This window comes from Nylanderia fulva, unplaced genomic scaffold, assembly GCF_048542155.1.
Source record: "Nylanderia fulva isolate GAGA-0341 unplaced genomic scaffold, ASM4854215v1 Scaffold1433, whole genome shotgun sequence".
Lineage (NCBI taxonomy): Eukaryota > Metazoa > Arthropoda > Insecta > Hymenoptera > Formicidae > Nylanderia > Nylanderia fulva.
Genome location: NW_028189659.1, coordinates 1 through 12,500, shown reverse-complemented (window position 1 = coordinate 12,500; position 12,500 = coordinate 1). Strand labels below are relative to the sequence as shown.

The 12,500-nt window shown below is 45.1% G+C and overlaps 2 long non-coding RNA genes, 1 other non-coding gene and 2 pseudogenes across 4 annotated transcripts; 2 read left to right on the top strand and 3 right to left on the bottom strand.

Annotated features, from left to right (window-relative positions):
* Positions 1-179, bottom strand: part of LOC146724204 (large subunit ribosomal RNA) — a pseudogene marked incomplete at its 3' end in the record, with an annotated part of 3,619 nt that extends 3,440 nt beyond the window's left edge.
* A 1,032-nt stretch (positions 180-1,211) lies between these two features.
* On the bottom strand, positions 1,212-1,366 carry LOC146724203 (5.8S ribosomal RNA). Its single transcript, XR_014924175.1, has one exon. It is a non-coding gene; the product is annotated as a 5.8S ribosomal RNA (ribosomal RNA).
* An 808-nt stretch (positions 1,367-2,174) lies between these two features.
* LOC146724202 (small subunit ribosomal RNA) lies at positions 2,175-2,903 on the bottom strand (annotated as a pseudogene; the record flags this gene model as incomplete).
* Positions 2,904-8,457: 5,554 nt separating this feature from the next.
* LOC146724201 (uncharacterized) lies at positions 8,458-9,555 on the top strand. 2 transcript variants are annotated; one of them, XR_014924173.1, is made up of 4 exons: positions 8,458-8,827; positions 8,912-9,111; positions 9,261-9,377; positions 9,455-9,555. It is a non-coding gene; the product is annotated as an uncharacterized LOC146724201 (long non-coding RNA). The 2 variants fall into 2 exon arrangements; XR_014924172.1 differs by having other exon boundaries at positions 9,206-9,377.
* A 343-nt stretch (positions 9,556-9,898) lies between these two features.
* Positions 9,899-11,019, top strand: LOC146724200 (uncharacterized). Its single transcript, XR_014924171.1, has 3 exons — positions 9,899-9,957; positions 10,159-10,392; positions 10,515-11,019. It is a non-coding gene; the product is annotated as an uncharacterized LOC146724200 (long non-coding RNA).
* Positions 11,020-12,500: the final 1,481 nt, after the last annotated feature.

The window sequence follows — 12,500 nt, the reverse complement described above, 5'->3', positions numbered from 1 at the left end:
GCACCTCGGGATAAGCGGATCCTCCCAAACACCACATTTCCCTGCGGCGGAACCGCGGGATTCGGTGCTGGGCTCTTTCCTGTTCGCTCGCCGCTACTAAGGAAATCCTGGTTAGTTTCTTTTCCTCCGCTTAATAATATGCTTAAATTCAGCGGGTAATCTCGCCTGCTCTGAGGTCGTCGCATAGTGAGTTTCCGTAGCCGTTTGCCTCCTCCGCGTCGCTCATCGTCGTCTCTCCTCTATAATATATATTATAAGAGGGAGAGAGAGAGAGCTTCGAACGAGAGAGCAGCAGCGGCAGCACACGAAATACGCGAGAAGGCAAATCGCCGGGGCGCTAACCGCACACACACTCGTTGGTGGTAATGGAGACGATATATCGCGGGGTTCGAGATTCTCGGCTCTCCCTTCTCTTTTATATACGAAATTCGGGCGGAATCGATTCGACGAGTACACGACGCGGCGCGCCGGTCCCCTTTTTTCGCTTTACGAAAATTTCGTGGACTCGGACACGCGGTCGGCTCGCGATTCAAAACCCTTCTCCGTAAAGAGGTAAAGGATTACGAATGCTCTCTCCGCCGGACGACGACGCGCCGTATATTTCTCCGTAATACCGTTATGTGTGCGGGCAAGGGCGCCTCGGCATAAGACGCGCGAGCGCTATCGCACCGAGAGACGCGGCACAGAGTGCGAGAGCAGTCCGGTCAGTCTGTGTGATGTACGGAGAGGAAAGACGGTGAGACAAGCGCTACCTACTTTCGGGAGACAACGACGCACGCGCCGCTCTAGGGAAAGCGGTGCCATTCACCGTCCTGACCCTTTTTTTGGCCGTTTGTTGCTCCCTTCGCGCGCGCTCTTACTCTCATCCCATTTCTCCTCGGCTCTCGCGTACACACACGACTTGGATACACAAACACGCTCCCCCTCTTAATTCGCGCAGCATTCTCTGGGCGCGCGTTCGCCAACGTTTTACACGCTTGTGCGCTTCTCCTCCTCATTATTATTATTTCGGTGTGTCATTTCAGACGACGCCAGGATTTGCACCGCGGCCGGTCGGCGCGGCACAGACACCTCGGGCGAACGTCCAACGATCGCTCGTACGCCCATTGTAAGCGTTGCACAGGGCACAGGCGACGCGCGCGCCATTCTCTGGTCGCCCGCGTCGTGGCCGTGCGCGCTTTTCGGACGCAAGCAGTTTAGGGGTACTAAAACGACCCTCAACCAGGCGTGGTCCGGGTATTGTATCCGTGGACCGCAATGTGCGTTCGAAATGTCGATGTTCATGTGTCCTGCAGTTCACAAGTTGACGCGCAATTAGCTGCGTTCTTCATCGACCCACGAGCCAATTGATCCACCGTTCAGGGTAATCGTTCGAAATTTTTGCGTTCGCGAAGAAACGCGCTTCTCGTTCAACCATCGTGGTCTCTTCTCTCGGACGAGAGAGAGAGAATAATCGTGGTGGCTCTTCGATCAGCCTGTCCGCGCGCGACCGAGGACGCGCGCGGACCGCCGCCTCCCGCCAGGGAAGGCTACGGCACAAAGATAGAGTTGTGTGTTTCTCGTTCGGAGCGTCTCTCCCGCAACGGGAGAGCCGGGGCGGAAGCTCTTTGAAGAAACCGTCGGACCGACACAGTTGACAGATTGGTCGAAATATCATCGATCCCTTCTCTGTGTTATATATATATTATAATAATATATGGGGGTCCTCTCGCTCGGCACTCGCGGTCGCACACCGTGTGTTCTCGGCACGCTGACCGCTGCCCCGCGACAACGGGGAGGGCGCGCGTCGACGAACGTCGTGGGTGCTGCACACACGCGTGCGCGGGCATAGGTTACCACCGGTTCGCGCTCAACGCCGAATCGACGCTCTGTGTGTGTGTGGCCGGAGAATGGCACACACACGAGCGTGATCGCGAAGCGTCTCGCTCCGAATCGTCGTCGAACACCGCCGGGCGCGCTGCTCTGCTTGCCGACTACTTTCGGTCAGAGAGGCGCGACGGCGTCCGTCGTTATATCAAAACACAACCAACAAATTCCGTCAAATCCGTTATTTTCTTTTCCTCTGAGAGCGCCTTTTCAGCGCGTCCATTCAGTCGCCGACTGCTGCGAGCGCGCGTTTCTCCCAAAAGAGAGGACTCTCGACGCAGAGCAGGACCTCCGGAACGTTAATGATCCTTCCGCAGGTTCACCTACGGAAACCTTGTTACGACTTTTACTTCCTCTAAATGATCAAGTTTGGTCATCTTCCCGGCAACATTGGCAATGCCGAGACATTGCCGCGCACCAGTCCGAAGACCTCACTAAATCATTCAATCGGTAGTAGCGACGGGCGGTGTGTACAAAGGGCAGGGACGTAATCAACGCGAGCTTATGACTCGCGCTTACTGGGAATTCCTCGTTCATGGGGAACAATTGCAAGCCCCAATCCCTAGCACGAAGGAGGTTCAGCGGGTTACCCGGGCCTTTTGGCCAGGGAACACACGCTGATTCCTTCAGTGTAGCGCGCGTGCGGCCCAGAACATCTAAGGGCATCACAGACCTGTTATTGCTCAATCTCGTGCGGCTAGAAACCGCCTGTCCCTCTAAGAAGATTTGTTTGTACGTTGGTAGTAAAACCCCGCCAGCCGAAGCCGGGGGCCTTCGCGATACCATAAAGTACGCCTATTTAGCAGGCTAGAGTCTCGTTCGTTATCGGAATTAACCAGACAAATCGCTCCACCAACTAAGAACGGCCATGCACCACCACCCACCAAATCAAGAAAGAGCTATCAATCTGTCAATCCTTCCGGTGTCTGGGCCTGGTGAGGTTTCCCGTGTTGAGTCAAATTAAGCCGCAGGCTCCACTCCTGGTGGTGCCCTTCCGTCAATTCCTTTAAGTTTCAGCTTTGCAACCATACTTCCCCCGGAACCCAAAAGCTTTGGTTTCCCGGAAGCTGCCCGCCGAGTCATCGGAGGAACTTCGGCGGATCGCTAGCTGGCATCGTTTATGGTTAGAACTAGGGCGGTATCTGATCGCCTTCGAACCTCTAACTTTCGTTCTTGATTAATGAATTAGGGAGAGAATGAGAGCGTTGCGGAAGTGAGTGAGATAGCGTGTATGAGAGTAATTGGTGCAAGACTCCGTAAATTCCTGTTTACGGAGACGAACAAAATTTCAAAGAGTGCGAGTGAGAAAATACTGGACATTGTGGGAGAATATGAGGAACAGATGATGAAAATGTTGTGCAAAAATGAGAGAATACAGGGGAAACTGGATGAGTGTATGCGTCGAGCGAGTCGGGATTTAGCCTACGGCGGAAGTGGAATGAGCTATGCGAGCGTGAGTGCGAAAAATGTTGAAAAGAGCGTGATTGAAAAGGTACAGGAAGTGAATGTGAAAACGAGTGAAAACGAAAGAGAAGAGTTATGCGGTAATAGTGAGAGCGGATGATGCAAGTGCGAGTGTGACAAGTGAGGAAGTAAAGGAGAGAATGATGAAGCATGTGAGCAAGTCACTGAATGTGCGTGTGAAAGCGGTGAGGAAAGTGAGGAATGGAGGTGTAGCGATTAAGACGATGAGCGAGAGTGAGTTGAAAAGAATAAGAAAGTGTGGTCAGTTTAAGAATGCTGGCCTAAAGGTTGAGCTGCCTCGCAAGATAGGCCCAAAGATCATCTTGTACGATGTGCCGAATGATATGGCGAGTAAAGTGTTAATGAGAGAAATGTATGAGAGGAGCTTGAAAGGGCGAGTGGATGAGAGAGTATTTATGGAACGTGTGCGTGTTGTGAGTAGGAATGCGAAGAAAGATGCAACCTGCGGAAATGTGATATTAGAAGTTACGAGTGCAATAAGAAATGTGCTCTGTAGTGACGGACGAGTGTTTGTGCATTGGAAGGCCTTTAGGGTGAAAGAGTTTTTCAGTGTGCTGAGGTGCCACAAGTGCTTTGCATTTGGGCACATGATGCGGCAATGCACCGAAAAGGAAAGACTGTGCCAAAAATGCGGGTGTGTAGGACACATGATGAGAGAAAAAGGAAAGTGTGTGTAGAAACTGTAAGCTGAAAGGGAGCAAATGTGATCACTCGGTTCTGTCCGAAGTGTGTCCGGAATACGTGAGAGCGTTAGAGAGAGAGAAAGCGAGAATAAATGACGAATGAATGGTGCGTGAATGTGGTGCAGTATAACTGCCAGAGAGCGTATGCGGTTATGTGTGATCTGGGTGAGATGATGCGCGAACGTCGAGTGAGTGTAACACTGCTGCAAGAACCGTATGAAAGGCATGGACGTGTGGTGGGCTTGCCCATAGGTATGGATGTGATTGTGTGCGAAAGTGGGACGGTGAAAGCAGCAGTGGTGGTAAATGACTCTAGGTTAGACGTGATGTGCGTGAGAGAGTGTACGAATAAGCTTGGAGTGAGTGTGTGGTTGAAGGGGGACTTTGGCGAAATGTATGTGGTGTCCATGTATTGCCAGTATGGTAAGTGTATCGAGCCGTACTTGGCGTACATGGACAGAGTATGTGAGACGGCCGGGAGAAAGCGTCTGCTGATAGGTATGGATGCGAATGCCGTCTGTCCCTTGTGGTATAGCAAGGGTGGAGGCAGCAGAGAGAGTGAAGCGCGTGGTAGAGTGATTGAGGAATGGATGATTGCGAGCGGGATGAATGTTGTTGAATGAGCCAAGCGAGTTTTACTCGTTCAGCGGACCGAATGGGGAGAGTGACATCGATGTCACTTTCGTGAACGGCGTGAATGGAGGGTGCCGGTATGAGTGGGAAGTAAAGCCCGACTGGGGAGTGAGTGACCATAACGTATTGTTAATACGGATGGTACACAGAGAGAATGTAGGTACGAATGAGGGCATGCGTAGATGGGTGTGCAAGGACGTAGACTGAGAAGGATATATGTGTGATATGCGAGAGAGTGCGTTAGAGGATGCAGCGAGCGCCATAGACGAAGCGGATGCGCAGAGCTGTGTAGAGCAAATGATGAAATGGATCCATAGTGCGAATGATCGATGGATGAAGAGATGTAAACCTGTGTATGCTAGGAAGCTTGTGTGGTGGACGGATGAGCTTGAGAAGGCTGTAGGAAGGAGCAGACGTGCCTACCAGCGTGCGAGAAAGAGGAATGGAAGCAGAGTGGAAGAAAGAATGAATGAATATAAGTATGTTTTGCGGGAGTATAAGGAGGAAATGCGAAGAGTGAAAAAGGAGAATTGGAAGCGATTTGTGTGCCTGACTGGGAAGAGGGATCCATGGAGCGATGTATATAAGGTGTGCATGGGAAAGCGTGATAGGGTAAGATTAAGTGGCATAAAAGTGGGTGATAGAGTGACGAGTACATGGAAAGAAAGCCCAGATGAGCTAATGAAGAGATTCTTCCCGGCAGCAAGGACGAACGTGGCGATAGACGCCAGTGGAGACGTGAGGGAGGAAGAAAAGCAGTTTGAATGGAGCGAAGTGGATGTGGCAGTGAGATCGATGAAAGTGGGTAAGGCACATGGTATGGATGGTGTGAGTGCTGAGATGTTGCGAGCGATTTGGCGTGCTGTCCCGGTATGGATGAAAAGAATGTATGATGTATGTCTGAATACAGCGTGTTTCCCCCCGGCGTGGAAGACTGCGCGGGTGGTAGTGTTATTGAAGTCCCCCGATAAACCTAGGTCGGACCCTGGGTCTTATAGGCCCATTTGACTGCTGTCCGTGCTGGGGAAAGTGTTGGAGCGAATGATGGTTGGAAGACTCGAGCGAACGATGTGTGGAAGAATGTGTGACGCCCAGTACGGATTCGTAAGGAATCGGTCAACCGAGGATGCATGGAATCGAGTGCATGACTGGGTGAATGGGTCGGAGAGAAAGTATGTGTTAGGAGTGTTCGTGGACTTCAAAGGAGCGTTTGATAACCTAGAGTGGGAATGTGTGATCGAGAAATTGCGTGAGGTTGAATGTAAAAAAATTGAATTATGGAAGAGCTATTTTAGCGGCAGGCGTGTATGCATGATGGGTGCGTGTGACACAGTGTGGAAAGACGTAAAGCGTGGCTGCCCGCAGGGCTCCATCTGTGATCCATTTATATGGAACCTAATGATGGATGTGTAGCGACTTATAAATAAATTCACCAGATCTTTGAAAAAGTAATGTTTATTCATTGAAAGTATAAAGCGAAAGAACAAAAAGAATTAATATGTAACAAATAAATGAATGAATGTGTTGTTATGGAAATATTGATTTTTCTTAAAAACATTATGTATATTAATGAATTGAAGTTATTACAAATGTATAAAGATGTAAAAAAGTGTAAAAGTGCAGTGAAAAGTGTAAGGTGTAATAAAAGTGTAGAGTGTAAATAAAAGGTGTGGATGATGAATGCTACAGTACTCCCCCCCAAGTGACGATATTCGTTGCGAAATGGACTTTCTTCTTCTTTGGTGGGTAGGTGCGTAAAGCTTTTCCAACAGTAGAAGAAGAAGAAGGATTTGAAGTAGCAGAAACAGGAGCTGAAGTAGCAGGAACAGGAGCTGAAGTAGCAGGAACAGGAGTTGAAATAGCAGGAACAGGAGTTGAAATAGCAGGAACAGGAGCTGAAGATCTGGTAGAAAGTTCAGTAGAATCTGAAGTTCTAGGAATGAAGGCTGGCTTGAGACGTTCTGTCGAAATATTGACAACTCTTCCTGAAACATTAACTGCAAATAAATGATCAGAGATACGTTTCTCAATAGGAAAAGGGCCAGAATAAGGAGGTTGTAGTGACTTCCTAACAGTATCTTCTCGAATCCAAACATGAGTACAATCAAAAAGATTCTTGTGAACAAAAGGTGATCTTTTGCAATGATGACTTGTAGGAGATGATCTGATATTCCTCATATGAATCCTGTGTTTTTCAAGAAAGATTTCAGGATCTGCAGGAAAATCTTCTTCAATGAAAAATTCTCCAGGAATACGAAGAGTGGATCCATAAAGAAGTTCTGCAGGTGAAGCTTTTAAATCTTCTTTGAAACACGAACGTAATCCCAAAAGAACTGAAGGTAAAGATTCTACCCAGTTGGTTGTTTCGTGGCACATAATCGCTGCTTTCAAAGTCCTATGCCATCTTTCCAGAATTCCATTTGAAGCAGGATGATAAGCAGAAGTTCTAATCCTTTGGCATCCAATTAGGTTTGTTAAAGCTTTGAATAAAGCTGCTTCAAACTGAGGACCTTGATCTGTTGTAATGCTGATAGGAGAACCAAAACGTGCTACCCAATGTGAATAAAATGTTGTAGAAATAGTTTCAGCAGAAATCTCAGAAATAGGAACAGCTTCAGGCCATCTGGAAAAACGATCAATCATAGTAAGACAATAACGGTAATTTTGACAAATAGGAAGTGGTCCAACAATGTCTAAATGCACATGCTGAAAGCGTTGATCAGGAATTGCAATCTTAATTGGAGAATTCTTGGTGTGTCTTGAAATCTTCGCACGTTGGCATGGAAGACAAGTTCGAGTCCATTCCTTCACATCTTTCTTCAAAGAAGGCCAAATGAATTTCAGTAGTAATTGTTTACATGTCAATCTGCCGCTGGGGTGAGCGAGTCCATGAACAACATCAAAAATTCTCTTGCGTAAGAGTTTAGGAACATATGGACGAATTAATTCCGAAGAGCAATCACAATAAATAGGTATGGTTGATCCTGAAAGAATAAGTTTCTTCAACAGAAGTGAAGAATTTGAAGAAAGTAAAACTTGAAGTTCTTCATCCTCTTTCTGATAATTAGCAAGTTCTTCTAAAGAAACTATAATAGGCATTGAAATAGATTCAATTCTTGACAGAGCATCAGCAACTGAATTCAATTTTCCAGAAATATAGGTAATATTTGTAGAGAATTGAGCAATAAAGTCCAATTGTCTGATCTGTCTTGGTGACGCTTTATCCAATTTCTGACGGAAAGCAAAAATCAAAGGTTTATGATCAGTTCTGATAAACAGTTGTCTTCCTTCAACAAAATGCCTGAAATGTTTAATAGCCAAATAAATGCTAAGAAGTTCTCTATCATAAGTGCTATAATTTCTTTGAGCTTTGTCTAGTTTCTTTGAGAAAAATACTATTGGTTTGATATCGTCGTCAATAGACTGTTCAAGTGATGCACCAACAGCAAAGTCAGAAGCATCACAAGTTAAAATAAGAGGAGCATGAGGAGCAGGATGAGAAAGGGTAGTAACTTGTAAAAGTTCTTCTTTACATGACTCGAAAGCTAATTCCGCTTCTTTAGTCCAAGAAATAATTCTTCTATCCCTCTTGCGACTGTCCTTTACATATTCTGTTAACAGAGCTTGATGATTTGCAGCATCCTTGAGACAGCGACGATAATAATTGATAATTCCTAAGAATCTGCGTAATTCATGAAGTGTCTTAGGTTTAGGATAATCAATAATTGATTTCACTTTTTCGGATGTAGGTTTAACTCCTTGGTTAGAAACTAAGTAACCAAGAAAAGAAATCTCGCTTTGACCGAAAAGACATTTAGCGACATTGATTGTCATTCCAGCTTGTTGAAGACGATCAAAAATAATGCGTAAGTGAGCAATATGTTCTTTCTCATCTTTAGAAGCAATAAGAATGTCATCAAGATAACAAAAGGCAAAACTCAAATCATTAAGTAAAGAGTTCATGAGCCGTTGAAAAGTTTGGGCTGCGTTTCGTAAACCGAAAGGCATTACGACAAATTCAAAAAGCCCAAATGGAGTAGTGACAGCTGTTTTGTGAATATCTTCTTTAGCGACGGGTACTTGATAGTACGCTTTAACTAAGTCGATTTTAGAAAAGATATTCTTACCAAAAAGTGAAGAAGAAAAATCTTGAATATGAGGTAAGGGATAACGATCCGGGATAGTCACTGAATTGAGTGCACGATAATCACCACACAGTCTCCAAGAATTTTGTTCCTTTTTAGGTACCATATGTAGAGGGGCTGCCCAGGAGCTGCTTGAAGGTCTGCAAATTCCTTGCTCCATCATAGACTTGAATTCTTCCTTGGCACATTTAAGTTTTTCAGGAGTAAGTCTTCTGGGAGTCGAAAATTTAGGAGAACCTTCCGTAACGATATGATGTTCAACACCATGTGTTTTTACCGAGGAAATTGGAGAAAAACGGGTGAGTCCTGGAAATTCGGTTAAAAATTTGTGGTACACAGAATCAGGAGATGTGGTAAAAATTGACAAATGTGCAACTTCTTGAATTTTTCCAGTATTCGTAAGACCGGTAACATTATCAATCAATTTCTTGTTTTTAATGTCAATTAGGAGATTAAAATGACAAAGGAAATCGGCGCCTAAAATAGGACGTTGAATATCCGCGACACAAAATTTCCATTTGAATTCTCTCCTTAAACCGAGGTTCAAAATTAAAGTTTTAGAACCGTAAGTATTAATTTGAGTACCATTTGCGGCAAAAAGTTTTAAATTAGTATGCCACGGCTTCAATAAAACCTTTTTAGGTAACAACGATATATCAGCGCCCGTATCGACAAGAAAATTCAAATTTGAATGTCTGTCGAAAATAATGAGGCGATTGTTAGAAACACCGTCGTAAGCAGCCTCAGTCTTAACCGGCGTTTTTAGTTTTCCTGTGAAGCCAAGAATGTTTTGGACATAGAACAAGGTAAAGTACATCGTTTAGCCTTATCACCAAACTTCTTATGGTAAAAACAAATTGATGTATCTTTAATATCTTTATTTGATTTGTCTTTCTTACGCGATAACGATCTAAATCTTCTATTCTCTCTAGACCGGCTTTTGGAACGATCTCGACGACGAGAAACTTCTAGAGCTTCGATTCTTCGTAGCAAATCCGCGAAATCCGAAGATTTATTACTTGCATTATTGGAAATTTCCGCGACTTGCAAACTGCCGTCCCGATCAGCAATTTTATCGGCTAATTCCGCAAGTTTAACAAGAGGAACATCCTCTACTACGGCTAAAGTCGTTTGAATTCTATGTGGTAAGCGTTGAAGCCAAATCATTTGCAAAACACTATCCGCTAAAGATCCTCCAGATAAATGACGAATTTCTCGAAGTAATTCCGAAGGCTTTTTATCATTAAGTTCAATTCCAGCTAATATTTGTCTCAAACGTTTTTCCTCTGAATCCGTAAAGCGATTTATTAATATTTTCTTTAAATAATTATATTTATCTGTTTTAGGTGGATTTTCAATGACTTCAGATATGTTTACTAAGGCTTGTTCATCAAGATGACGAATGACAGAACTATATTTAATATCATCTGATCGAATTCGATAAACCGTAAACTCACTTTCAATAGAAGCAAACCAGAGTTTAGGTTGTTTATGCCAGAAAGTCGGTAGTTTTAATAAACGAAACTCATTTGAGTGAATTTGTAACATAGGATCACTCACCTGATGTCCAGTTTGAGAAGGTAAAATATTAATATTTTCTGATCCAACCTGATTTGATCCGCTCGCCAAATCCATATCAATCTGTGTATCCGAACAGGGTCTAACTGGTGATCTATCGATTGGCATTTTCCTCTTGTTCCAGGAATCCGATAAAATGATTTGAGAATTTCCGTGAAGGACTAATCCGCCTCTGATGTTTCAAAGATCCGGAGAATGAATCTCTTAAAATCAGAATATCCAGCAATTCTTCCAAGCGATGATAATATTTCGCAGACTTCAAATACGACGATCACTTGGCACTTATTCCGCATCAGCCTTTAAAATGCGTCGGCTTTAATATCACGTCGGCTTTAATATCACGTCGGCTTTAATATCACGTCGGGGTCACCAAAAATGTAGCGACTTATAAATAAATTCACCAGATCTTTGAAAAAGTAATGTTTATTCATTGAAAGTATAAAGCGAAAGAACAAAAAGAATTAATATGTAACAAATAAATGAATGAATGTGTTGTTATGGAAATATTGATTTTTCTTAAAAACATTATGTATATTAATGAATTGAAGTTATTACAAATGTATAAAGATGTAAAAAAGTGTAAAAGTGCAGTGAAAAGTGTAAGGTGTAATAAAAGTGTAGAGTGTAAATGAAAGGTGTGGATGATGAATGCTACAGATGAACTGTTGTGGCGGCTGCGTGAGAGTGAATGTAAAGTGGTTGCGTACGCGGATGACTTGTTGTTGGTCGTGGAAGGACAGAGCCGAGCGGAGTTGGATAGAAAAGGTACTAAATGGATGAGAATGGTGTACGAATGGGGAGTGAAAGTAGGTGTGAGTGTGTCTGAGAACAAGACTGTGATGATGTTGATGAAAGGTAGTATGGCTGGGACGAGGCCTCCCAATGTACGAGTAAATGATAGATGCGTGAGGTATACGAGGAGCGTGAAATATCTGGGTGTTTGTGTGAGTAAAAGGATGAACTACAGGTTGCATCTGGAGTGTCTGAGAAAGAAATGTATGAATGTGGTGCAAAAATTAAGACGCGTGTTGAGAAGCGAGTGGGGTTTGCGAAAGAAAGCTGTGACTGTGTTGTATAAAGATCTGTTCATGTCGTGTGTGATGTATGGAGCGAGTGTATGGTATGGAGTGATAAGATTTGAATATGCGAGGGAGCTCATAAATAGGTGCCAGCGAGTGGTGTTGAGTGCGTGTCTGAATGTATGTAGAACGGTCTCCACGGCGGCCATGCAAGTCCTTATGGGTGGCTTGCCGTGGGACCTGGAGTGCGTGAGAAGAGGAATGTTGTATAAGGTGAGAAAGGGAATTAGTATGAGTGAGTATGATGTAGTGAATGATAGTGACTTGCGTGAGAGAGGTTTGGAAGGATGTATGGAATTGGTGAGTGAAAGGCTGTATGAGATGTGGTAGAATAGATGGAATAAGTGCGAGAAAGGAAGAGTGACGTATGAATTTATAAAGAATGTAAGGTTCGCGGGTGAGTGCCGAGAGTTCGAGCCTAGCTTGAGCCTGGGCTATATCCTGACAGGGCATGGAAGTTTGAATGAATTCCTGTATAAGCGTGGTCTGTCTGAGAGTGAGAGCTGTGCATGCGGAGCGGAGAGAGAGAATTAAAAGCATGTGTTGGTTGAGTGTCCAATGTATGGTGATGTGAGGAACCTGAGTGAGTGGGGTGTGATTGTGCGAGAGAATGGCAGTGTGTATGTGAGTCGCATGTTGGAATGTAAGGACAGGTATGAAAGTGTTGGTGTGTATGCGAAGATTGTATTTCAGAGAAGGAGGGCGATGCTGAAAGGAGGATAAGAGAAGCCGATGTTCCCGAGGAACATAGGCCGACCACTGCCTGGGAGGTGTAGGCCTCCGAAAGCTGGGAGTGGTCTCGGCCACGAAGATCCAACCAGTGATCTTGACTGGTACCACGGGAGTCGGGTTGCCCAGGGGGATTCGTACCCTCGTCCCGGCAATTGAGGTCGGACTCGTGGGGGTAGTGGTTGAAGCCGCATGCTGGTTAGGGGCTCTCGGGCCTCGACGGGTGAGCAGCGTATCTGCTCGGGCACCAGTCCTGCACAGCTGGTAGAGCGTTGGACAGGCGCTCGCCCCAACCGGTGGGT